Consider the following 27,421-nt stretch of genomic DNA (forward strand, 5'->3'; position numbering starts at 1 on the left):
GCTCCACATCCCTGCCAACACTGGTGGTAGTGTTCTGGGTTTCCGTTGTTCTAATAGGCATGTAATAGTATCTCATCACGTTAATCAAGGTTCATTTTTTTGCCTATGAAAGCCCAGCTGCTCTAACACTTTATTCTTAAAATAAAAATAAAGTAGTCTTGATATAGCTACAGACCTTTTGTCTGCAATGCCTAGTGCTATTCTTTCTTCTCTGAGGGAACCGCTACCATGATTTCAGAGTGCATCCTCCTAGTAGTCCAATTTTTACATTTCACAGACCTGTACATATGTATCTGTGAACAATCTGGAGTATTGTTTTATGTGTTCTTAATTTACACCAAGGCTATCATGTTATGTGCATCACTTTTACTTGCTGTTTTGCTAAACCTTTTGGTTTCAAGACACCAAATTCACTAAGCACACTAGGATACTCAAAAGCAGCCCTCTTGCCCCACTGGTGATATTTATAGTTAGTTCATCCCTTTTAAAACAATTACATAGTTCCATGATATGATTTTGCCACATGTGATTCATTTACCTCACTCCTAGTGGACTCGTAAGTAGTTTCTAATCCCCATGGTATATTTACACATTTGACTTTTGGAACATACATCATGACTTACCATTTATACTATGTAAGGAAGGTCTGGTAGGATTTCAGCCACCCACAACTTATAATAACTCTTGATATATTTTGGGAATTTCCCACCTTATAAAATTGCCTCTCCACATTAGAAGCCAGAAACTCACTTTTCTCAGCCTCCTTTGCAGCTACAGGACCAGATGCTGCCTGTAAAATATAGCTGCACATGACTTTGATTAAGAAGTGAGTGATAGAGGATAGGCCAAGGTGGAGAGGCAGAGCCTTCAGACAGCAGGGTGGAGGCCCCTGGCATTGGTACACAGGACTTGTAGGGTCTGTGCCCTGAGACAAAATCAAAACCCCCTAGAGCTCATCAGCAGTGCAGTCAGGGTCCTGCTCCTGGCTGAGAAACTGCCAAGTCTCAGTCTCTAGGCCTCTACATTTATTTGTGCTTAAACTAGCCAAGGTGTGTTCTGGTTTGCTGCAACTAAGAATCCTATCTGACGTAGATATTAGTATCTGGACTGACTGCAAACAACAGACCTGCAAAGAGATGGGGCTCTGAATTTGTCATCCCTCTGTGCTGCCTGAGGCAGGGAAGCACCAGGTGTAACAGGCAATGCTCCAACAGCCCCAGACAGGTCAAAGCCACCTGGGAATGAGGCAAGGCTTGGGGAGGGATTGAAACGCTAGGGAAGGCCTGAGGTGAGGAGACGAGAGGACCCAAGAACTGCACAGGAGACGCTTGTGAGGATTCTGTGAGCACCCTCTGCCCCCCACCTACCCACCCCCATCTCCCAAGGCTGTTCCTGCCTTTCTGAAAGGCGCATGCATCTGGAGAGGGAGGCCCCACAGCCAAAGGCACAGTGCCAGACAAGGCAGGAGAGGCAGAGCTGGGGGCTCCATTAGTGGGGGCTGGAAGGATGGTGGCCCTCTGCCCACTCAGACCTGGAGGGGAAGGCCCACAGCGAGGCAGCCCCTCGCCACCCAGGGTCTGAATCAGTTGGGAGAAAGTCAAAGAATCTGGCCACCGACTGTCCTCTGGTGGTTAGGGCATGTCAGGGCAGCCTTTCTAGCAGCTGTCTAACTGTTAGAAAAGCACGTGGATATTTTGGCATGTATGGGAACAGAACATTTAATTTCCTAAAACATCAGAAAGGTACTGCTGAGGGGCGACAATAATCAAGAATCAGTCGTGCAATTAGTGGCAACAGTGGGAGAAGCAAAGCAAAGCAAAGACCTTTAAAAAGAAGTAAAAAGTCATCAACCATAAACTTATAAAAGCAATTCTTTTTTTTGAGAGGGCATCTCTCATATTTATTGATCAGATGGTTGTTAACAACAATAAAATTCTGTATAGGGGACTCAATGCACAATCATTAATCAACCCCAAGACTAATTATCAACAGTCTCCAATCTTCTAAAGCATAACAAACAAGTTTCTACATGGTAAACAAGTTCTTACATAGTGAATAAGTTCTTACATGGTGAACAGTGCAAGGGCAGTCATCACAGAAACTTTCGGTTTTGATCACACATCATGAACTATAAACAATCAGGTCAAATATGATTATTCATTTGATTTTTATACTTGATTTATATGTGAATCCCACATTTCTCCCTTATTATTATTATTATTATTTTTAATAAAATGCTGAAGTGGTAGGTAGCTGCAAGATAAAGGTAGAAAACATAGTTTAGTGCTGTAAGAGGGCAAATGTAGATAATCAGGTGTGTGCCTATGGACTAAGTATTAATCCAAGCTAGACAAGGGCAGCAAAACATCCACGGATGCAGAAGATTTCTCTCAAAACAGGGGGGGGGGTGAGGTTCTAAGCCTCCTCTCTTTTGGTCCCCAATTTCTCACCTGATGGCCCCCCTGCGACTGTGCCTGTCTTAGGTTGTTCCTCCCTTGAGGAATCTTACCTGTCTCTCGCTAACCAGTCATCTTCCGGGGCCATACAGGGAAATATAAAGTTGGTAAGTGAGAGAGAAGCAATATTCTTTGAAAATGTTAGCTTTTTACTTCTTTCCAGATTTATGCCCTGTGGCTTCTATGCCCAGCATTTGTCTTGAGGTATCTTTACCACTTGGGAGAATTGTGATACTCGGTAATTTTCGATATGAGGCACTAATTCTTCTAAAGGGTTGTAATTAGGAAGGAAGAAGAAAAGCTATAGAAGTAGCAGACGGAAGAAAACATGGGAAGATTGATTATTTCTTTGACATATCTTTTTGTAGAGTAACATAAGCATGTATAGGTTTTAAACTACTAATTAAATTGCACACATACATTAACATAATAGGAATACAGCTACATAACAAAAGCAGACCTACAATTACCAGCCATATCCAGTGAAACCAAGAAAACCAGTTAGGTACCCTAGGCATTTGTGAAAACTTATCAATGATATGATGGATGTTGTCTAACTGAATTTGAATAGTTTGAGAAAAATCAGACAAATTAAAACAACACATTCCTGGGAACTGTTCACATACCATGTGTTCTTTTAACAGTAGATAGTCTATAGTCGCATGATTTTGGAGCGCTGCAACTTGCACTTCTCCTAATTCTTGGTTGAGTTCCGACAGTATAGATCCAGTCAAATTTGTTGTTTTAGTGTATGCACAGGCCAGCTTAGATATCTCCTTCTTCATTCCAGTGACAAGTCCAGGAACCGGTGGGATGACTGCAGCTACAACTGCAGCAGCGCCAGGATCTTTGTTGAAATTTTTTATGTTCATCTTCTGGAATGACTCTTCCAGAGGATGTTGATGTTGAAAGTTCTTCTTCATATGGTATCTTAATTCATTTTCTGTGTAGCCAAATTAGGCTTTGATCCTCTGTATAAACACAAACAAACCCTTTGCCCACACTTTGATATGCCCTTTATACCATTGTGAAGAACCTATTGGAGATCACCACACAGGAATTGCTTTTTGTTTTTTTGTAAGAAAAAGGAATATTATCAGAAAAATGTACTTCCATAGCTGATCATCTGACACCCTTTAAAAGATCAAAATTAAGGATATGTAAAGCATGCATTAATCGTTGATTTGCAGTTAGTTTTATCCTATCAGGGAGTAATCCCCCTTTTCTTTTTCTTTTTTTTTTTTGTTATCATTAATCTACAATTACATGAAGAATATTATGTTTACTAGGCTCTCCCCTATATCAGGTCCCCCCCCACAAAGCCCTTTACAGAAACTGTCCATCAGCATAGCAAAATGTTGTAGAGTCACTACTTGTCTTCTCTGTGTTGTACAGCCCTCCCCTTTCTCCCACCCACCTATGCATGCTAATCTTAATACCACCTTTCTTCTTCCCCCCGTTATCCCTCCCTACCCACCCATTCTCCCCAGTCCCTTTCCCTTTGGTACCTGTTAGTCCATTCTTGGGTTTTGTGATTCTGCTGCTGTTTTGTTCCTTCAGTTTTTCCTTTGTTCTTATACACCACAGATGAGTGAAATCATTTGGTATTTCTCTTTCTTCTTGGTATTTGGCTTATTTCACTGAGCATAATACCCTCTAGCTCCATCCATGGTGTTGCAAATGGTAGGATTTGTTTTCTTCTTATGGCTGAATAATATTCCATTATGTATATGTACCATATCTTCTTTATCCGTTCATCTACTGATGGACACTTAGGTTGCTTCCAATTCTTGGCTATTGTAAATAGTGCTGCGATAAACATAGGGTGCATCTGTCTTTTTCAAACTTGAGTGCTGCATTCTTTGGGTAAATTCCTAGGAGTGGAATTCCTGAGTCAAATGGTAAGTCTATTTTGAGCATTTTGAGGAACCTCCATACTGCCTTCCACAATGGTTGACCTAATTTACATTCCCACCAGCAGTGTAGGAGGGTTCCCCTTTCTCCACAACCTCACCAACATTTGTTGTTGTTTGTCTTTTGGATGGTAGCCATCCTTACTGGTGTGAGGTGATACGTCATTGTGGTTTTAATTTGCATTTCTCTGATAATTAGCGATGTGGAGCATCTTTTCATGTGTCTGTTGGCCATCTGTATTTCTTTTTTAGAGAACTGTCTGTTCAGTTCCTCTGCCCATTTTTTAATTGAATTATTTGTTTTTTTGTTTGTTGAGGTGGGTGAGCTCTTTATATATTTTGGACGTCAAGCCTTTATCGGTTCTGTCATTTACAAATATATTCTCCCATACTGTAGGGTACCTTTTTGTTGTATTGATGGTGTCTTTTGCTGTACAGAAGCTTTTCAGCTTAATATAGTCCCACGTGTTCATTTTTGGTGTTGTGTTCCTTGCCCGGGGAGATATGTTCAAGAAGAGGTCACTCATGTTTATGTCTAAGAGGATTTTGCCTATGTTTTTTTCTAAGAGTTTTATAGTTTCATGACTTACATTCAGGTCTTTGATCCATTTTGAATTTACTTTTGTGTATGGGGTTAGACAGTGGTTCAGTTTCATTCTCCTACATGTAGCTGTCCAGTTTTGCCAGCACCATCTGTTGAAGAGACTGTCGTTTTGCCATTGTATCTCCATGGCTCCTTTATCAAATATTAATTGACCATATATGTTTGGGTTAATTTCTGGAGTCTCTAATCTGTTCCACTGGTCTGTGGCTCTGTTCTTGTGCCAGTACCAAATTGTCTTCATTACTATGGCTTTGTAGTAGAGCTTGAAGTTGGGGAGTGAGATCCCCCCTACTTTATTCTTCTTTCTCAGGATTGCTTTGGCTATTCGGGGTCTTTGGTGTTTCCATATGAATTTTTCAACTATTTGTTCCAGCTCGTTGAAGAATGCTGCTGGTAATTTGATAGTGATTGCATCAAATCTGTATATTGCTTTGGGCAGGATGGCCATTTTGACAATATTAATTCTTCCTAGCCATGAGCATGGGATGAGTTTCCATTTGTTAGTGTCCCCTTTAATTTCTCTAAAGAGTGACTTGTAGTTTTCAGAGTATAGGCCTTTCACTTCTTTGGTTAGGTTTATTGCTAGGTATTTTATTCTTTTTTATGCTATTGTGAATGGAGTTGTTTTCCTGATTTCTCTCTCTATTGGTTCATTGTTAGTGTATAGGAAAGCCACAGATTTCTGTGTCTTAATTTTGTATCCTGCAACTTTGCTGTATTCCGATATCAGTTCTAGTAGTTTTGGAGTGGAGTTTTGGGGGTTTTTTATGTACAATATCATGTCATCTGCAAATAGTGATAGTTTAACTTATTCTTTACCAATCTGGATTCCTTGTATTTCTTTGTTTGGTATGATTGCTGTGGCTAGGACCTCCAGTACTATGTTAAATAACAGTGGGGAGATTGGGCATCCCTGTCTTGTTCCCAATCTCAGAGGAAAAGCTTTCAGCTTCTCGCTGTTCAGTGTTGGCTGTGGGTTTATCATATGTGGCCTTTATTATGTTGAGGTACTTGCCCTCTATACCCATTTTGCTGAGAGTTTTTGTCATGAATGGATGTTGAATTTTGTCAAATGCTTTTTCAGCATCTATGGAGATGATCATGTGGTTTTTGTCTTTCTTTTTGTTGATGTGGTGGATGATGTTGATGGATTTTTGAATGTTGTACCATCCTTGCATCCCTGGGATGAATCCCACTTGGTCATGGTGAATGATCCTTTTGATATATTTTTGAATTCAGTTTGCTAATATTTTATTGAATATTTTTGCATCTACATTCATCAGGGATATTGGTCTGTAATTTTCTTTTTGGTGGGGTCTTTGCCTGGTTTTGGTATTAGGGTGATGTTGGCTTCATAGAATGAGTTTGAGAATATTCCCTCCTCTTCTATTTTTTTGGAAAACTTTAAGGAGAATGGGTATTATGTCTTCTCAGTGTGTCTGATAAAATTCTGAGGTAAATCCGTCCGGCCCCGGGGTTTTGTTCTTGGGTAGTTTTTTGATTACTGTTTCAATTTCTTTGCTCGTAATTGGTTTGTTTAACTTCTGTGTTTCTTCCTTGGTCAGTCTTGGAAGGTTGTATTTTTCTAGGAAGTTGTCCATTTCTTCTAGGTTTTCCAGCTTGTTGGCATATAGGTTTTCATAGTAGTCTTTAATAATTCTTTGTATTTCTGTGGAGTCTGTCGTGATTTTTCCATTCTCATTTCTGATTCTGTTGATTTGTGTTGATTCTCTTTTTCTCTTAATAAGTTTGGCTAGAGGCTTATCTATTTTGTTTATTTTCTCAAAGAACCAGCTCTTGGTTTTGTTGATTTTTGCTATTGTTTTATTCTTCTCAATTTTGTTTATTTCTTCTCTGATCTTTATTATGTCCCTCCTTCTGCTGACTTGTTCTTCTTTTTCCAGTTTCGATAATTGTGATGTTAGACTATTCATTTGGGATTGTTCTTCCTTCTTCAAGTGTGCCTGGATCGCTATATACTTTCCTCTTAAGACTGCTTTTGCCGCGTCCCACAGAAGTTGGGGCTTTGTGTTGTTGTTGTCATTTGTTTCCATATATTCCTTGATCTCTATTTTAATTTGTTCATTGATCCATTGATTATTTAGGAGCATGTTATTAAGCCTCCATGTGTTTGTGAGCCTTTTTGTTTTCTTTGTAGAATTTATTTCTAGTTTTATACCTTTGTGGTCTGAAAAGTTGGTTGGTAGAATTTCAATCTTTTTGAGTTTACTGAGGCTCTTTTGTGAGCTAGTATGTGGTCTATTCTGTAGAATGTTCCATGTGCACTTGAGAAGAATGTATATCCTGTTGCTTTTGGATGTAGAGTTTTATAGATGTCTATTAGGTCCATATGTTCTAGTGTGTTGTTCAGTGCCTCTGTGTCCTTACTTATTTTCTGCCCAGTGGATCTATCCTTTGGGGTGAGTGGCGTGTTAAAGTCTCCTAAAATAAATGCATTGCATTCTATTTGCCCCTTTAGTTCTGTTAGTATTTGTTTCACATATGCTGGTGCTCCTGTGTTGGGTGCATTATATATATTTAGAATGGTTATATCCTCTTGTTGGACTGAGCCCTTTATCTTTATGTAATGTCCTTCTGTATCTCTTGTTACTTTCTTTGTTTTGAAGTCTATTTTGTCTGATATTAGTACTGCAACCCCTGCTTTCTTCTCTCTGTGGTTTGCCTGATATATGTTTTTCCATCCCTTGACTTTTACTCTGTGCATGTCTTTGGGTTTGAGGTGAGTCTCTTGTAAGCAGCATATAGATGGGTCTTGCTTTTTTATCCATTCTATTACTTTGTGTCTTTTGTTTGGTGCATTTAGTCCATTTACATTTAGGGTGACTTTTGAAAGATATGTACTTATTGCCATTGCAGGCTTTAGATTCGTGGTTACCAAAGGTTCAAGGTTAGCCTCTTTAGTATCTTACTGCCTAACTTAGCTCGCTTATTGAGCTGTTATATACACTGTCTGGAGATTCTTTTCTTCTCTCCTTTCTTATTCCTCCTCCTCCATTCTATGTATGTTGGTTGTTTTATTCTGTGCTCTTTCGTGTTTCCTTTAACTGCTTTTAGTGGATAGTTGGTTTTATTTTTTTGCCTTTAGTTAGTATTTGGTTGGTCTGCTTTCTTTGCTGTGATTTTATTTTCTCTGGTGACATCTGTTTAGTCTTAGGAGTGCTCCCGTCTAGAACAGTCCCTCTAAAATACCCTGTAGAGGTGGTTTGTGGGAGACAAATTCCTCAACTTTTGCTTCTCTGGGAATTGTTTAATCCCTCCTTCATATTTAAATGATAATCGTGCTGGATACAGTATCCTTGGTTCAAGGCCCTTCTGTTTCATTGCATTAAATATATCATGCCATTCTCTTCTGGTCTGTAAGGTTTCTGTTGAGAAGTCTGATGATAGCCTGATGGGTTTTCCTTTATAGGTGACCTTTTTCTCTCTAGCTGCCTTTAAAACTCTTTCCTTGTCCTTGATCTTTGCCATTTTAATTATTATGTGTCTTGGTGTTGTCCTCCTTGGGTCCTTTCTGTTGGGAGTTCTGTGTATTTCGTGGTCTCTTCTATTACTTCCTCCCCCAGTTTGGAGAAGTTTTCAGCATTTATTTCTTCAAAGACACTTTCTATCCCTTTTTCTCTCTTCTTCTTCTGGTATCCCTATAATACAGATATTGTTCCTTTTGGATTGGTCACACAGTTCTCTTAATATTGTTTCATTCCTGTAGATCCTTTTATCTCTCTCTGCGTCAGCTTCTATGCGTTCCTGTTCTCTGGTTTCTATTCCATCAATAGCCTCTTGCATCTTATCTATTCTGCTCATAAATCCTTCCAGAGTTTGTTTCACTTCTGTAATCTCCTTCTGGGCATCTGTAATCTCCCTCTGGACTTCATCCCTTAGCTCTTGTATATTTCTCTGCATCTCCGTCAGCATGTTTATGATTTTTATTTTGAATTCTTTTTCAGGAAGGCTGGTTAGGTCTGTCTCCTTCTCAAGTGTTGATTCTGTGATCTTTGTCTGCCTGTAATTTTGCCTTTTCATGTTGATAGAAATAGTTTGCAGAGCTGGTACGAGTGACAGCTGGGAGAGCTTTCCTTCTTGTTGGTTTGTGGCCTTCCTCTCCTGGGAGAACAGCGACCTCTAGTGGCTTGTGCTGGGCAGCTGGGCACAGACGGGGCTTCTGATTCCTGTCAAGCTGCTATGGATTTTATCTCTGCTGTTGCTGTGGGCGTGGCTTGCCTCCAGCTGCGGCTCCGATATGGTGGAGCCTTGTTGGAGGGGGAGCGGCCGGGAGGCTATTTATCTCCACGAGGGGCCTCTGTGCTCCCTGCTGCCCAGGGGAGTTAGAGTGCCCAGAGTGTCCTAGGATGCTTCTGTCCGGTTTTGGGGTCCCTGTGCCTTTAAGACTTCCAAAAGGCACTCGCAAAAAAAAAAAAAAAGCCACTCGCTTTCCTTTGTCCCCAGGCGCTGGCCTCAGGGACCCACTCACAGGTCTTGCTGTCCTGTTTCCCTAGTATCCAGGACCTCATGCATGCACTGTGTCTGCACTCTGGTCCGGATGGCTAGGGCTGGGTGTTTAGCAGTCCTGGGCTCCCTCTCCCTCCCTGCTCCAACTCCTCTCCTCCCACCGGGAGCTGGGGTGAGGGGCGCTCGGGTCCCGCCGGGCCGGGGCTTGTATCTTACCCCCTTCGCAAGGTGCTGGGTTCTCGCAGGTGTGGATGTGGTCTGGATGTTGTCCTGTGTCCTCTGGTCTCTACTCTAGGAATAGTTGTCTTTGTTATATTTTCATAAATATATGTAGTTTTGGGAGGAGATTTCCACTGCTCTACTCACACCACCATCTTGGCTCCACCGCTAAAAGCGATTTTTAAATTGGGCATTCGTTTCAAGTTGCAGAACTACAGAGAAACTGAGGATTATGGATGCCTAGAACATGATCTTTACTGGAACAGGAGCCATTCTCTATGCACTGCCTTGCAACCTACTATCCCCATCTAGCCCCCAAAGTGAATCACTGTCAAGGGGATTCACATGTGATCTTGTTACAGTGGGTGAAATGCCCCTAAATCAATGGGTGTCTCCTGACAAGATTTTCCCTACAATGTCATTAACACTGCTAGAAGAATATTGACTTTAAACACTTTTTATAAAGCAACAGAGGCCTACTTTGAATGTAAGCTGTTTATATTCTTCCTATGGTGTTCAATGCAGTAAATATGAATGCTTAACTGGATGTGCTGAGCCTGAGAATTGAAAACACTTTTCATAGCACATAAGTATCTTTACTCTCAGGTGGTTTATGCTACAGTTTTTTGAACATTAATATTCTGCTTTGAGTGTATGGCCTTGAGCTGTGGCATACTGAAGTAACACCAGAATTTAGCCTACTAAAGATATTAAGATTTGTTGTTTTAGATACCTTCAGGGGTGTCAAACAGAATAGCTTGCCACTTGGGATTTTTTTTTAACTCCAAAGAAACAGCAGCAATATCAGGAAAAATTTAACTATAAACCAAAAAAAAGATATCTAGCATAGTATTCTAATCATTCTCTGGGCTCCCCAATTAAAATATTTAAATAAATGCAATGACAGATACAGGTTCATCTGTTTAACTGATTTGAGTAATAGCATGCAGCTTAAGATACCTTCTTTTTTAAAATTTGTTTCACATTGATCATATGCCATGTGCCAAACCCTGTGTAATATATAAGCTCTGTGTTATTCTCTGAGGATTTCCTGAATTCTCATTTTAGTATTTCAGAAGATCTTGTTTTCTATCCTTCTAGAACTACAGTTACTTGATAAAGTCTTTTGTTGCTGAATTCCCCGTATTGCTAGCTGGAATATTTATCACCATTCCATCTTGGAACTTACTCTACTTCTCCACTGGATGAAGTGGTTTATTGACTGTCAATTTGTGAAGTGCTCTCTGGGAGTATCTGAACACAGGATAGTAGGACTGGAAACATATTTCATTGTCTTTTCTGTCAAAATGGAAATAACATGTACCATATATCATCTTTTAGCAAGAATGGTTGAAATAACAGAGGGCGATTTAGACTCTCCACCCTGGGGTTGTCCCTATAATGAGTCCAGGCTGAATAGTTGTGGTCTCCAGGGTGCATCGGTTTCCTCTACTGTCTTTTTTAGTTTAATAGTTGTTTTTATATATGTGCGTGTGCATTTGTATGTATGTATACATCATTTATATATGTACACAGTATTTGGTTTAAGACCTCCTCCTCAGAGTCCTGCAAAGAAAGACAGAGACAAAGACAGGGAGAGTTTCCCTCCCAGCCTGTCCCCACCTGCCTGGTTTCACCACCATGCTTTGTCACCCCCTGCTTACCACTGTTACTTGTTTCATATGAGTTCATCCAGACTTCTTTGTGTACTTGCAAACAAACAATGGATATAGATCTTTGTTTTTTTGCCTTTGATACATAACGAGTAGCCTGCTACGTACATTATTCTACACCATTGGTTTTCCCCTCTCAGGTCATAGAAAGTATCCTAATATTTGTACTACTGTACCGTGTTCCACTATTCAGCTATATGATAAAGCATAATTTTGTAATCAGTCCCCTTTTGAAGGAAATGTAATTTCTTTCCAATCTTTTATTATTGGAAAATAAGTAACCTAAAATCGTAATTTTGCCTATGTCCAAATACACTTTAGGACAAATTTTTAGAGGGAGACCTGTGAAGACAACTGATGTACACCTTTGTAATTCTGACAGATGTTGCCGAGTGGCCTTCTGATGGACGTTGCCAAGCTGCCCTCTGTAATGGTTGTGCCAACTTACTCTCACCCTAATGTACTGGTTCTACTTGATTTGTTTTCAATGGTTTCCTGAAGAGAGAATAGGTTTTGATCACTTCTTGTTTCCTACCTACAAATGTTTATTCATTGAACACATATTTACCAAGTGCCAACTAGGCCCTGAGCCCTCTTATTAGGCTCTGGAGATACAGCAATGAACAAAGCAGACACTAGTACCTTTCAAAACATTTTACTGTGATCCACAGAAATGGTTGACTAAGGGTGGACATGGAATATAACTTTCCTGACCATCTCAAGCCTGAGTCACCAACTCAGAGGACATGCAGGGAGCTTAAATGTGTGAAGAAGGGCAGGGGTGAGAGGCTGGAGGACATGGTGGGCACCATGAGGTCTGGGTAAAGGCTGCAGCTATCGATCTGCTCTACACTATTAGGTCATATGGAAAGAAAAGACCCCCATTGACAAGCCTTTCCAAATTTCAAGAGAAACCAGGAATTCATATTTTCAAGTGATATCTCCCAATTTTAAATGTTATAAACTATTTCAAAATATTGGGAACATTTTGAAGACAAATTATTTTGTAATGGGGCTAGACAAGTTGATACTAAAGTTTATATGGAAAAACAAACATGCAAAAATATCTAGGAAAATACTGAAGTAAAAAAAAGCAATAGTAGGAGTCAGGGGCTGGTCCTCCTAAACCTTAAAACATCCTCTGAAGCCTGTGTAATGAAAACAGTGTGCTGTTGGTTCATGGACAGACAGACAGTCCAGCAGGACAGAATAAAAAGCTCAGAAATCAACCTAAGTATGTGTGGAAGATTAATAAATAATAAAGGTGACACCTTGAGTCACTGGGGCAAATACTGACTTTTTAGTGGTGCTGGGACAACAGGGTAGCCACAGGACTAGAAGCTAGATCCTCATCTCACACTCTACCAGAGAATCCACTCCAAGTGGATCAGAGATCTAACTGTAAAAGATGAAACTACACAAGAAGACATGGATTGGTTCCTGCATACTCTGGGTGTGAGGAAACACTTTTTAACTGTGACTCACAGTCCAGTGGCAACAGAGAACAGATTGGTAAATTTGACCATATAAAACATTTCCTCTTGGCAAAAAAAAAACACCATAATAAGCAAAGTCAAATGACAAAATGAGAGAAAATATTTGCAATCTATGCAGATAAAGGGCCAATATCCTCCATATGGAAAGAACTCTAAAACATGGGGGAAGTGAGATTTAAAAAATAGGAAAATGGGCAAAAGACATGAATAGACAATTCACTGATTATATACATATGTATATATATACATATTAAAATGGGCCACAGACATATGAAAATATGTTCAATTCACATAAGAGAAATGTACATTTAAATTATACTGAGATGTCATTTCTCTCCTAGCAGATTGGCACAAATTTTAAATATGATAACACATTCTATTGTGGTGGCTGTGCGGAGAAGCCCTCCCATACATTCTGGTGGAAATACAAATTGATAAAACCTTTCTGGGAGGAGACTAGCAACTCCTAACAAAACTAAACGTGTTTACCTTAAGATACTCCTATGCAATGTCAAAAAAAAAAAAATGAGGAAAATCTCTCTGAACTGAAATGGAGGGATTTTCCGGCTATATTACTAAGTGAAAAAGAAATAAAAATGAGTACCTAGTGTTTGATACCTTTTATGGAGGAAATGAGAAATAGTAATATGCACATGTGTCTGCTATTTGTACAGAACAAGAAAACAGCACACAGAAAGGATAAACCAAAAACTAAGGAGAGTGCTTGCTAAAGTCAGTGCTAGGGTAGAAGGTGGATAGAGAGGATGCAGGGTTACGGGTGAGATGCAAAGGGTGGGGCAGTGACACTTCTCTGGGTATATATACCCTTCTGCATAACTCTGACTTTGGGGACCATATTTATGTTTCATTTGCCTAAAAAAATTCAAGAATGGAGGGAAACAATGTAGAATAGAACACAGACAGAAAAAATGACCCTATCTTGGGGGTGGAGGAACTAACCCAAGTAACATTTGAATAGAGTATTTTGACAAAAAATAAGGAGACCTGCATGGAGATAGGAGCACAGCATGGAGAATATAACCAATGCTTCTGTAACATCTTTGTATGTTGACAGATAGTAACTGCACTAGTGTGGGTGACGATTTAATAATATGGGTAGCTGTCAAATCACTGTTATATACTTGAAATCAAGACAAGATTGTGTATCAACTATACTTTAATTTTTAAAAAGACAAGGAGACCTGTAAACAAATATTGAACCCCACTGAATGGGTTGGCTTTTTGCAGTGGAATGGGCTAGCAATTCTGAAGGTACTTTCTGAGTATACACATATATTATGGATAACGGGAGTCAAATTTCTGACTTCAGAGAAAGGAGTTACAAATATGGGAAGAGGGAGGCTATAATAAATTGTGGGGTGTTAGATAGGCATTGGATGTATCTCTATGAACTCCTGGCACTGATAGATTCAATATAGATAGATGACTCTAAAGAGATGAGATTGATTAATGTAGACAGAAATCATAGAGAGAAATGGATATGGATGTGGACAGATGGATGGATAAATTTATACAACTGTGTCGACTGAGGAAACTCAGAATCACCCCATAGCAGTGAGCACTTCTAGCACCCAGATCTTGGTGTGTAAATATGATTCTCCACTAAAAAGAATCAAGGCTCCTTAGACAAATGACTGACTCTGGGATGAGTCCAGTGAAAGGGTAAAGTGAGCCTGGAACATCTTGTGGTGCCATGAAGCAAGGAAGAACTAAAAAAATACTGGGGAGATGCCAGACACACACAGAAACGAACTTGAGCAGGCTCCCACCAACCCAACCGAGAAAATTGGACAGCAGTAACCAATTCAGGCAAGTACCATCAACACATGCTAAAACTAGAGGATAAACGTTTGATGAGAATAAGGCTATTTACACTGCCTGAAAGTGCTGCCCTACAAAATGCTTTTTAACTAGGGGAAAATACAAAGGGAAAAAACTGACAGTGGACAAACCTTAGAGATACTATCTTAACCAAGGGAGCAAAGTTAATGTGACCAATCATATCACAAAGCAACATGCATGCCTCTTTGCATGATGCACTGGTAAGGGTACAACAGCACTTCTGGAGCATTTCTGCCAAGAAGGCATGCGTGGATCTAATCATGAGGATACGACGGGCCAACCTCTGTTGAGGGGCATTCTACAAAATAACTGCCCTACACTCTTCAAAACTGGCAAGATCGCAAAAGACAATGAAAGATCAAGGAACTGACGCAGACTAAGGGAAACAAAAGTGGCATGACATCATGATCCTAGACTGGATCCTGGACCAGAAAAAATAAAGGCAAAAGGGCAAAATGGGTCAGCTGGTGAAATGTGACTAAGGTCCATAGATCAGATAATACCGTATCAGTGTGAACTTCCTGATCTGATTGTCGTATGTGGTTATGCATGAGAGGATTCTTGTTTGGTAGGAAGTCTTCACTGAAGCATTTAGGAGTGAGTCTGCAATTCTCAACTGGTTCCAATGATAATAATATAGGGAGATAAAAAGTGGACATTTAGGGAATTTTATGGAAGGGCATGGGCATTCTTTATCCCTGCAATGTTTCTGAAATCTATGATTGTTTTTTAAATCCATTGTGCAAGCCACACTGTACAAGCAGAAGCAGAGAACAACATAAGAACAACAGAGAGCCAGGTCTGTGGCCAGCATGGGCCTGTGAGCCAGCGCTCACCCCGGGTGCCAGCCTGCAGTATCTGGCTTGAGCTATTTTCTCAAGCTGATGTTTTGTGAGGTCTTGCCGGTAACAACCACACCAGCACTAGTGGGTACTTTGTTGCACCTGGAACTCTTAAACCAGCTTACCAACAAGGAAGGTGCAGAGACACTGTTCAAATAAATAATCAATTCAGCAGTAAAGCAGTTTAAACCTGAGCACGGCCACAGTCCTCACAGATGAAAAACGCAGCTGTGGTCTGACCCTCTGTCGCGGAAGCGCTGCATTATGTGACCTGCCTTTGGAGAGGTGCAAGCAATCTTGCTTCCTGGTTTCTGGTCTCAGCCACACACATCACTTGAGGGGTATTTAATAATCTTTCAGAGCCCCACTGTTGAAGAAAATATTTCTGTATAAACAAAGGGGGAAAGGAAACGTTCAAGTTGAATGCAGTAATGAAGGGAGAAAATGTGTTTCAATATTGGAAAGGGAAATGTTTTTCCTGGCATATGGAGCTTTGTGGGGTAGAAAGCAGACCAGGAAAGCAGTATGGTCCCCCTCAGGGGCCCCATGCACCTGGGGTGCTCTCATCTTGAGAGCACAGCCCAATCTGCCAGAGCCATGACATATTAAATCAGTTTGCACACTCATCCAAGTGACATTCAGGCAGCTGCTCTTTCCTGATTGATCAGCCCAAAGGCCAAGGGAGCACAGTCCAGGAGTCCTCAACTCAAAGGAGGAGGCTCCCTGACCGTCTGGGTCTTGGCAGGTGGGGAAGGTTATGCAAAGTGAAGAGCAGGGAACAACATTCTTGGCAGAGTGAACAGCGTATGCAAAGGAGAGGGCATGATAAATATGACATATCTTTGGGGCTATGTCTCACTCTCTTGACATTTCTCTCCATCCCCTCATATCTCCCTTGGGACAGTCCAACAGATATGCAGTCTGGAGTTGTGAGTTTAGCTTCATGAGGACACAGAGGCCTAGTGAGCACCAACTTAGTAGATTCTGAATCTCAAGCTTCATTATCCAGAAAACAGAGCAAGTGCCCATTTCAACCTGATCATGTGCTACTTATTGCCAATAAGCATGTCTCCACTCAGACTGAGGAGGTTTTGTTAATTAGGATGTAAACCCCAGAACACTTTCCTAGATTTCTGTCAGTGCCTTCTCTTCTTCAAATAAATTGTGTGTAATCATCATCTTCTGAGCCATCCTACTTTAGGCACAGCGTGTAACAGTGGCAGGACTCAGAGTCAAGGTCCGGAAACTCTCCCAACCAGTGACACGGCCTATAGTCTCAAGCAGCTGCTTCCTGACTGAAAGGAGCCCCAGAGAAGGGCATCTGCTGGCATCTCCATATTGTACTCAAGGTGGGTGGCTGAGCTCACCTCTAAACCTTTCTGATCCTGTGTCATCTGTCAACATCATTACTAATTCCTGCCTCACAGGCTGTGAGAACTGGGGAAGACAAAGCCCTGTGATCATGCACCACATTCCAGATGCTTAGGCTCTGCCCCCAGCAGCAGGGCTGGAGGGTGGCCTGTTTTCCACACTGCCTCCCCTCCACTGCCAGGTGGATGAGAGCAGGCCCACCTCTGACCTCTGTGAGGCAAGAGGACAAATGGAGGCCCAGATTCTGCAGGAGTCAGGTTTTTCTTCATGCCATCCAATCCAAACCATGCAGCTGGACAGAAACCTGAGGCTGGAGGCCCAGGTAACATCTGAAGTGACCGGATTCCTTGCATTGTGCACTGGAGCATGACTGAATCCGGGCTCCTGTCACAGCCTGCCTCCCTCCTCCCCCTGGCACATGAGGCCCCCTGACCAGATGTGGATGCACATCCCAGTGTGTGCTTGCCCTCCCCACAGCCTCCTGTCCTGACCCTGCAAACGGCCACCTGTGACTGCTTCTTAGCAATGAGGCGGCTGTCTTGAGACAGATCCTGTGAGGAATGCACACTGAGCTGAGTAGTGAGTTCAGAGCTGCTTGGGGAGAAATCTTAGGGTCCTGGGTGCCCTAAACATGTTCTAAAACAGGGCAAGTACACACTGACTGCAGGGAGTCCCATGCTACAAATCCTCCTCCCATGGATAAGGGGAGAGCTGGGCACTCTGAAGTGCCAAGCCCAGGCCAGGGGGCCCCTCTTATTCAGGTCTAAGGGCAACCCTGGGACGGACTGGACACGTGACTCACGCATAGCCTAACTGCTGCCTGGCCAGCAACCAGGAGGTGCTCTGGCAGGAAGCGCTCTGCCAGGGAGGGTGATTTGGCAGGTTGCCCCCTCCCAAACTGGCCACCATGCCATTCCCATTTGCATGCTCTTCTGTCACCTTGCCAGGCCCCATCAGGATGTGGCATCTATTTTTCCTCCCCCTGAAACTAGGTGGGACTTGTGATGGCCTGGGTGAGAACACAGCAGAGGGGACAATGAGCATTGCCAAGACAGGTTGTAAAGAGCAGTATACTCCCCTCAAGCTGTCTGAGGACACAGCCACCCCCATGCAAGGAAGCCAGGCCACTGAAGAGACCAATGGTTCAAATCACAGGTTTTGTGATTCTCAGGTACAACGAGGCCCAGATCAGGAGATGACTGCCATAGAAATATGGTTTGTTACTCTCGCAGTTTCAAGGGAGGGGGGCACACCATGCCACAAGGCCAGATGGAGAAGCACCAGATTGTTTAGAAGGCAGACCAGGGAGAAAGGCAAACTGTGACAAGGGACTAATTGTGGCTTCCCCAGAAAGGAATGGGCGAGGCGAGGTAAGCAGATTTCTGATTGACTACTTTAAATAATTTCACTGGCTCTGGATGTAGGGACTGGCCCTAGTTGTCTGGGACCCGGCCCTGAGGTGATTAGGGAAAGGGAATAGCCTCCTGGAATGTAGGAACTCCTACAGGAGTAGGCTGCACAGGGATGGAGGGGGCTCTGAACTGCTCGGTTTGCATGAGAAAGGCATGCTCCTGGCCAGCTGTTTATATTTGTAGGAATGAGCTAGTCTTGGGAGGTCAGTCCCTCCAGAGTCAGCAAGGCCCCAAGATGTCAAATCCTCAGAGTCTCACAAATTAAAGGTGTGGTTAATACAATGCTTTGTAAGCTCTCCAGCCAACAGCCCACAGTCTCGGTATATAGCTGACATCAGTTGTGACGTGGGTGAGCCTTCGATTAGTAGCCCCCAGCCTGCAAGCAGCCCAGGTGGGCGATACCATGTAGAGATGAGTTATCCCTACCCAGTCCTGCCCAAATTGCAGATTATATACATGTAAATATTTTTGTTGGTTTTTTAAGTAAGTTCTAGAGTGATATTTTATAATAACCATAGCAACTTGAGCCATGGTAATGAGCTGAGCCAAACAGATTCTTTCTTTCCCCAGAATTTAAACTAGGACTTATAAAAATTAGTGAGGTGCTTGCAGGAGGGCATGTGATTAAACCCCGGGAGAAGCACTGATGGAAGATGTAGCTGGGTCAGACTCAACAAACAACTTACCCTGCAGTAAGAGGAGAGTGGTCTGGAGCTGAAACACCCAGTTTCCCAGGTCATTCCAGAGGCCTGCCAAGTGGTGGGTTCCTCCAGGGTCTGAGCTGGGTTCCTTCAAGGCCTTAGATGGGGCAGAGACCCTTGCTGTGGAACCCTCATGCTTACCTTCCCCAGGAGTCTCCATTCCTTGCAGCCAAGGGAGCTTCTCATCCTTGGGGACACGTGGCCCCCAGGCAGAGCTGGGTGTACAGCAAGCAAGCAAGATGAGTGACTCGCACCTCCTTCATGTCTCCTGCCAAGAGCCATCAAGACCTCAGAGAGACAGTAAATGCTAGGGAGCTTTGTGAACTTTCTAGGTCTGGCCAAAACCATGTGGCTAGTATCTTCATTTCTCAAAAATGTTTTGCTTTTAATATTTTAAAAGTAATTTTTTTAATAGTTCCAAAATATCCAGAAATTCTACTTGCTCAGTGCCATCCGCAAGCTCAGGCCACAACAGGTACCCCCTCCTGGTTTACTCTCACTCCAGAACCTTCATCTGGGTGACAGACCATCCCCTGCATGTTTCTGCCTGGAAAGGCAAGGCCAAGAGCAGAGTGCTTGTCTGTGGGCCCCCCTCAGGGGAGACGGGGCCTCCTCGGACCAGGGCCCCACGCACCTCCTGCACACCAGTGCCAGCCCAGCTCTCAGGTGTGAAGCCAGGCGGTGCCGCCCACGGCCATGCCAGCACTGGGGCTGACAGCCCCACCTGAGAGTCAGCTTTAACTATGCATGCAACAAAGGGTGGCCTGCGCACCTGTGTGTGCTGGGGGAACCAGGGGACGGGGAGGGAGGGAGAGTGGGATCAGGGGTATGCAGACTTGTTGAGATCATTTTTTTTCCTCACTGTATTCTCCCCACCCCTAGTTTCAAAGAAGATAGCTCAGCCCTCTCTCCTCCCAGGTGTGGGGGAAGTGTGTGTGAAAAATAGAAATTGCCAGCAGACATTCCCTGGCTCTCACTTGTGATTGTGTATGTGAGGAAGCATCCATAAAGGAGGGTGGGAGGCAGGATTCAAGGAGAACTGAAGGGGTAAGGTAGTGTGCAGCAGGGCTGGGACGTTGGGGGGCCAGAGGGCAAGAGAAAGGGAGAAACAAGTGGTGCCAAGGCAGGAGAAACCAGCCTAGGCAGAGAACCCCATCACATGTGCCCCGAGTTCTGGCATGTATATGAGCCTGTGTAGGTGAGCTTATACCCATGTGTGCCAGGATATGACTGTGACCTGCTTGAAATATCTCATGCCACAGGTGGTGAGCACATCTTGTCTGTCCCCTCACCTCCCACACAGCCTCTGCAGGCCCAGGCCTGGGGAGCCAGGGAGAGGCAAGAGGCCAGCAGCCAGGCAGGAGCAACCTCCAACAGGCGGCCAGTGATACCTGGCTTCCCAGCACACAGGAGGCGGTGGAGATGCAGTCCATGTGGGTGCTGCAAATGTGGGGTCCCACCTCAAGACACTCATTGGCTCCAGAGTCACCAAATGAGCTTGGGACTCTATGACTCTCTCTGCCCCTTCTGGAGCCAAAGCTGCTCCTGCCAGTGGGCTGGGGCACACAGAGCTGCCCTGCCACTCTGCTCCAGCGGCTACTCCTTTGGGACAGGGTTTCATAGCAGGCCGTGTTCTCCCCTAACCCAGGGCTCCCAAGGAGGATCTGAGCACAGGGCTGTGTCTCCTTATTCTACCGAAATTCTCTGGGCAGCGAAGGCCTGGGACTTTGGAGGTAAAAGGAGGGTAAGTGGCTGAGGTGTTCTCCTTTAGGAAGGGTTCTTGAATTCCTGGATACCCTGAAGATGTGGCCTCTCAGCCCCAAGTCCCTAGATCTGTCTCAGACCAGCATGTGTGTTGCTCTTAAATTCCCCATACACTTCCTGCCAACTTCACACCTGCTGTCCTTTTTACTCAGTGCTCAGGCCCCCTGGCTGGCTGCCCTTTTCTCCATCACCAGTGGCCAGCATCCACTCAGTCACTTCCTCTGCTCCTCCAAGACTGGCTGCCAAGTGGTGCACATCACACCAGTTCCTCTGTTCTCCACCCCTCCAGACAAGCTCACAGGTCCGCATATTCCTGAGGGCTTTTCTGTTAAAACCCCGGGGAAAGTGGAACAGGAGTGCAAATCATAACTGGGTGAAGTAGGGGACACGGCAAGCCTACTCTGGCTACTCCTGGGGGCTGGCAGGGAGAAAGGCCACCTTCCATATTCAGGTAGCACATGAAGAGGACCTCACAATATGGGGGTCACTAGAGAGTACGCTACATCTGCTGGACCACTGGCCTAATAGGAGGTCTTATTCTTGGGAGTGAAGCATCTGTAGCTGGGAAGGATACTCTGCACAGGTCTCATGCTTGGTCGGATAGAAAACACCCCTGGAGCTGAGGGCAGAGGGAAAAGGTGGCTAGGAAGTCCCTGGTGTCAGTGGACATAGGCATTTGGTTGAAGGAATCCATGTGTGAGGGAGGGAGGGGGTCTTGTAAGGGAGGGATCTGAATCTGTTGGAGAGTGGGTGTTGAGAGGAAAATGGTCAGTTGTTAGGAGCCAGTAGGAATGAGGTCCTGGGGCAACCTGAGTGGAGTTAGATAAGACAGCACATCTTGAGGCACTGGGAAGCCCTCTGCTCCCCTAGCAACTTGATTTCCAGGTCATGGGGAGGACAACTTGGACCTCAGGGCTCCTGCCCTTAGGCCACTTCAGCCCAGGCATGTGACCATAGTTTGTCCCATGAGCCAGGATTGTCCCCACTATTGCTTAAGCGGTTTGTTGTTCGCTTCAACCTACAGATCTGAACTTGTTTCTTAAATGTTGCCTGTTCCTTGCTCAGAAAGTTATCAATGTCTCCAGGCTAAAGACCACACTCAGCATAGCCCTCAAGACCCCAATCTCTTCTATTGTTATGTCCCACTGCTTCTCAGATGCAGCCTTCTCTGTGAACACTGGATGGAAAGTCCTCATGTGGGAAATCTGAAGTTGACTTTGTTAGCGTCATCTACTCTTTGGGGATTCCCTGGACTGCCAGAATAAATCATTTCCCTGTGCCAGCCTCTTATTATTCCTCTGCCATCTCCATTAGGCTGAGCCCCTTGAGGGCCCTAGGTCTTCTGCATTTAGCCCAAGCCTGGCACACTGAAAGTTCCCAGTACATACTGAAGGAAATAAAAGGACCTCTATGGGCAGGCCTTTCTGGTGCTGATTTCAGACTCTGGGCTTGGTTCACAATAGGAGAGACTGCTGCCTGAGGGACCTCATCCGAAGGTCCCAAGATGACCCCGAAGGTCTTGTGGCAGGAATAGGTTAGTATCCACTTAACTGACCACCAGGAATCTCTGCCCAGATCCTACTGCCACTCCTTTCCCAGGAAAAGACTTGCAGCCCTCAGGCCCAGCTCCTGAGACGAGGTAGGAAAACTGAGCTAAAGGCACATGTGTAGCTAGAATTGGACAGAGATGCAGAACAGCACCATCCTGAAACAGAAACTCAGTAACAGACACAAAGAATCCCAGATTGAGTTACCCACAGAGAAAAAGCAGACCATGAACAGAGTCTGGTGCACAGAGATTCAGAGGACAGTAGGGCAGGGGCAGGCTGGGAATGGCACCCCCAGAGAGCCTCACAGCATCTCCTTTCTGGATTGTTGCAACACATTCTGTGCATTTCCCTACGTCTTACAGTGCCCCTGACCCAATCTGTTAGTCACTAGGAGCTTTCTAAGCACATATCTGAATGTGGCATTCCCACTGCCTCGTAGAGCTCTATCCCAAGGCTCTACAGAGACTCCAAGCCGGAATGCCCTGGCCAATACCCCCCATCTTCCCACCTGCCTGTCCTTGGCCCCTCGGGCTTGCTAGCCCTAGCCCCAAGCCCCCTCCCCTTCTTCCCTAGTCTCTGTCCCTCACTCTGCATAGCTCTTCCTTTTTAGAGTCATGGTCCTTCCTACATTTTCTATTTGCATTAAAAAAAAATTCTTATCCACTAATTTTCTGTTTAAGGGATTCTATTTAAATACAAATTAAGTTAATTTAAAGAAAAACACTACATAGTGCAGGTGGTACAAGGACACTGTATGACAGGAGTTTGGGAAGCATGACTCAGCCAAAGCAACAAGCCAAGTGGATCTGCCACAATAAAAGGCACCACGCTGCTGTCCTCTCTCTCTCTCTCTCTCTGTCTCTCTGCGGCCCTCTCTCTCTGTCTCTGTCTCTCTGTCCCCCTGCTCTCCCTGCTCTCTCCCTCTATCTCTCTCTGCTCTCTCTGTCCCACTGCTCACTCTGCTGCTCACCCCCGTCTCTCTCCCCCCACCCCCCTCTGGGGCAGCCACTCTCTCCTTCAGATAAAGTCTCTTGCGTGGGCCCGTGTCTCCTGAGTCATTCTTGGTAAGGAGGGTCACGGCGAGATACCCTTTTATTGGTGCCGTGACTTCAGATGAGGCTCTCCCATTGACTTTGCTCTTCCTCCGGGAACCTGAGCTGCTGTGGGAACCCTCACTGCCCGATCCTCCTCCACGGGCTCCTGTCCACTTCCCCAGTCGCTCATCTTCTTGCCCAACACTGGCCTTCGATTTGGTGAGTCTTCCCTTCATGGTTGCCTTAAATGTCCCTTTGGAACCTGGGAAGTGACCGTTGAGTGTCCGGCACCCTCAAGGGCTCCTCTGGGACAGGAGCACCCCCAACCACGACTTTCAGAGTCACAGTTGATCCCCATAGTCAACCCTTCTCTGCCTCCCCATGGTGAGAATCCTCATCCACTGAGGCCTGGTCTCCCTTTATCTACATATCTACTCAACTCGAAAACTCCTGGTACCAGGTACCGAGCCACCCCGGCGTTTTCGCCTCGACCCCACAGTTAGAGGTGGTGACGACCCCCTAACTGTGCCTGGTCTTCTCCACGACCTTCTCAATTGCTCAGGGATGCCTCAGCAACTTCTGAATGGTCTTGTTCTCACCATGGGATCTGGCCCTTCCATTAGGGTGCTTACTCAATAATCTAAAGCCCTTCCACCACACTCCAGACCTCAAACCTTTTCGCTACTATAATGAGATCTGGCCACAATATCCCTTAGACAATCAGTCTAAATGGCCTCCAAATGGGTCTTTATATCCTAAAATTCTCTGTGACTTATACAACTTCTGTGAGCGTACGGGCAAATGGAAAGAGATCCCATATATCCAGGCTTTCTCCTACCTCCAAACCAAGCTCTCTCTGTCTCCCCTGCAATCCCAAACACCTACTACTTGCCTTTAAGTCCACACCCCTAAGCTTTTTTCATGTTCCCAAATATCCTCAACTGCCTATAAAACTCCTAGACAATGCACCACCATGGGCTCTCTTGTCCCCTCCTGGCTCATGCCAGGAGCTCTGTCTGTCCTCTCACTGTATCATTACATCTCAATCTGTATGTTTGTGTCTAAGTGTATAAATGAAAAATATTTTTCTACCTCCAGATGGTATTAATAAAAATTGATTTAAAGACAAGCACTTGTAAAAATTGGGCATTCTAAAACTTCCAAAAAATTCTAATAGAAGATATTAAGCATTAATGCTAATTTAAGTTGAACTGAATAGACATGTCCTTATGGTTATCAGCTGCCTAAGTTTACCTAAAGTCATTTAAGTTGATGGTATCTGTTAAATCTTTCAAAGAAAAATGCTTAAAGTGAAGTGTAGCTTTGTCTAATGTGAGTAACTATTTAAGCAAGTGCCTTAAAACTTTTAACAGCTTCCCAAAATCAAATTCAAAAAAGTGCTTTTTATACACCAAGTGGAGAAAAAGAAATACCAAATGATTTCACTCATCTGTGGAGTATAAGAACAAAGGAAAAACTGAAGGAACAAAACAGCAGCAGAATCACAGAACCCAAGAATGGACTAACAGGTACCAAAGGGAAAGGGACTGGGGAGGATGGGTGGGTAGGGAGGAATAAGGGGGAGTGGGAGATGAAGGGGGGTATTAAGATTAGCATGCATAAAGTGGGCGGTGGGAGAAAGGGGAGGGCTGTACAACACAGAGAAGACAAGTAGTGACTCTACAACATTTTGCTATGCTGATGGACAGTGACTGTAAAGGGGTTTAGAGGGGGGACCTGGTATAGGGGAGAGCCTAGTAAACATAATATTCTTCATGTAATTGTAGATTAATGACAACAAAAAAAAAAGAAAGGGGGATTACTCCCTGATAGGATAAAACTAACTGCAAATCAACGATTAACGCATGCTTTACATATCCTTAATTTTGATCATTTAAAGGGTGTCAGATGATCAGCTATGGAAGTACATTTTTCTGATAATATTCCTTTCTCTTAAAAAAAAAAAAGCAGTTCCTGTGTGGTGACCTCCATTAAGTTCTTCACAATGGTATAAAGGGCATATCAAAGTGTGGGCAAAGGGTCTGTTTGTGTTTATACAGAGGATCAAAGCCTAATTTGGCTACCCAGAAAACGAACTAAGATACAATATGAAGAACTTCCAACATCAACATCCTCTGGAAGAGTCATTCCAGTAAAGATGATCATCAAAAAACGTCAACAAAGATCCTGGTGCTGTTGCAGTTGTAGCTGCATTCATCCCACTGGTTCCTGGACTTGCCATTGGAATGAAGAAGGAGATATCTAAGCTGTCCTGTGCATACAGTAAAATAACAAATTTGACTAGATCTATACTTTTGGAACTCAACCAAGAATTAGGAGAAGTGCAAGTTGCAGCGCTCCAAAATCTTGAGACTACAGACTATCTACTGTTAAAAGAACATGTGGGATGTGAACAGTTCCCAGGAATGTGTTGTTTTAAATTGTCTGATTTTTCTCAAACTATTCAAATTCAGTTAGACAATATCCATCATATCATAGATAAGTTTTCACAAATGCTTAGGGTGCCTAACTGGTTTTCTTGGTTTCACTGGAGATGGCTGGTAATTGTATGTCTGCTTTGGTTATGTAACTGTATTCCTATTATGTTAATGTGTGTGTGCAATTTAATTAGTAGTTTAAAACCTATACATGCTTAAGTTACTCTACAAGAAGATATGTCAAAGAAATAATCAATCTTCCCATGTTTTCTTCTGTCTGCTACTTCTATAACTTTTCTTATTCCTTCCTAATTACAACCCTTTAGTAGAATTCATGCCTCATATCGAAAATTACCAAGTATCGTAATTCTTCCAAGTGGTAAAGATACCTCAAGACAAATGCTGGGCATAGAAGCCACAGGGCATAAATCTGGAAAGAAGTAAAAAGCTAACCTTTTCAAAGAATATTGCTTCTCTCTCACTTACCAACTTTACATTTCCCTGTATGGCCCCGGAAGATGACTAGTTAGCCAGAGACAGGTAAGATTCCTCAAGGGAGGAACAACCTAAGACAGGCACAGTCGCAGGGGGGCCATCAGGAGAGAAATTAGGGACCAAAAGAGAGGAGGCTTAAAACCTCAACCCCCCTATTTTGAGAGAAATCTTCTGCATCCGTGGATGTTTTGTTGCCCTTGTCTAGCTTGGATTAATACTTAGCCTATAGGCACACACCTGATCATCTACATTTGCTTTCTTACAGCACTAAACTATGTTTTCTACCCTTATCTTGCATCTATCTACCACTTCAGCGTTTTATTAAAAATAATAATAATAATAATAATAATAATAAGGGAGAAATGTGGGATTCACATATAAATCAAGTATAAAAATCAAACGAATATATCATATTTGACCTGATTGTTAATATTCATGTTTGACCTGATCAAAACCGACAGTTTCTGTGACTGCCCTTGTACTGTTCACCATGTAAGAACTTATTCACTATGTAAGAATTTGTACACCATGTAAGAACTTGTTCGTTGTGCTTCAGAAGATCCGAGACAGATGAGAATTAGGCTTGGGGTGGATTAATGATTGTGCATTGAGTCCCCTGTACAGAATTTTATTGTTGTTAACTGTTAACCATTTGATCAATAAATATGAGAGATGCCCTCTCAAAAAAAAATTTTTTTTTCATAACTTAATGTATAACTTTCATATTTTCCTATTTACATTTGTGAATGTATTATTTTTAAAAAAGTGCTTTTTACCTCTAGTTCACTCTGATATTTTCCAGAGGGCCCCTGGAACATGTCAGAAGAATTTTTTCTCATTGAGGAAAATATTTGGCTAATTTGGCTTATTTACCTGCTTAATTACCTAGAAGGCACTGTCACAGGGAATGATGCTAAATTTTGTTACTGAATGTTTTGTGTTATAGAAATATCCAAATTTCCTTATGACAACTGTCTTACAGTAAGCTCTCATCAGATCTTTAACCATGGTCATTTGTAAGTCTTTTGTCATCTATACTCACTGTTTTATTACTCCTAAACCAGTAAAAAACTAGATTTCAGCAGAACAGGTATTAGTTACATAGGATTAAGTAAACTAAGGA

At 43.3% G+C, this 27,421-nt stretch overlaps 1 protein-coding gene across 2 annotated transcripts in view; it reads left to right on the plus strand.

Annotated features, from left to right (window-relative positions):
• Window positions 1-26,297, plus strand: part of ITGA9 (integrin subunit alpha 9) — a 355,701-nt gene extending 329,404 nt beyond the window's left edge. Inside the window, exons 28-29 of one of the 2 annotated variants that reach the window (XR_012125479.1) lie at window positions 24,739-24,894; window positions 25,334-26,297. The gene's annotated coding sequence lies outside the window, so the exon portion shown is untranslated. The remainder of the gene's footprint in view (window positions 1-24,738; window positions 24,895-25,333) is intronic. The other variant, XR_012125480.1, reaches the window with a different exon arrangement.
• The last annotated feature ends 1,124 nt before the right edge of the window (window positions 26,298-27,421 follow it).

Source organism: Manis javanica, chromosome 15 (genome assembly GCF_040802235.1).
Source record: "Manis javanica isolate MJ-LG chromosome 15, MJ_LKY, whole genome shotgun sequence".
Classification (NCBI taxonomy): Eukaryota; Metazoa; Chordata; class Mammalia; order Pholidota; family Manidae; genus Manis; species Manis javanica.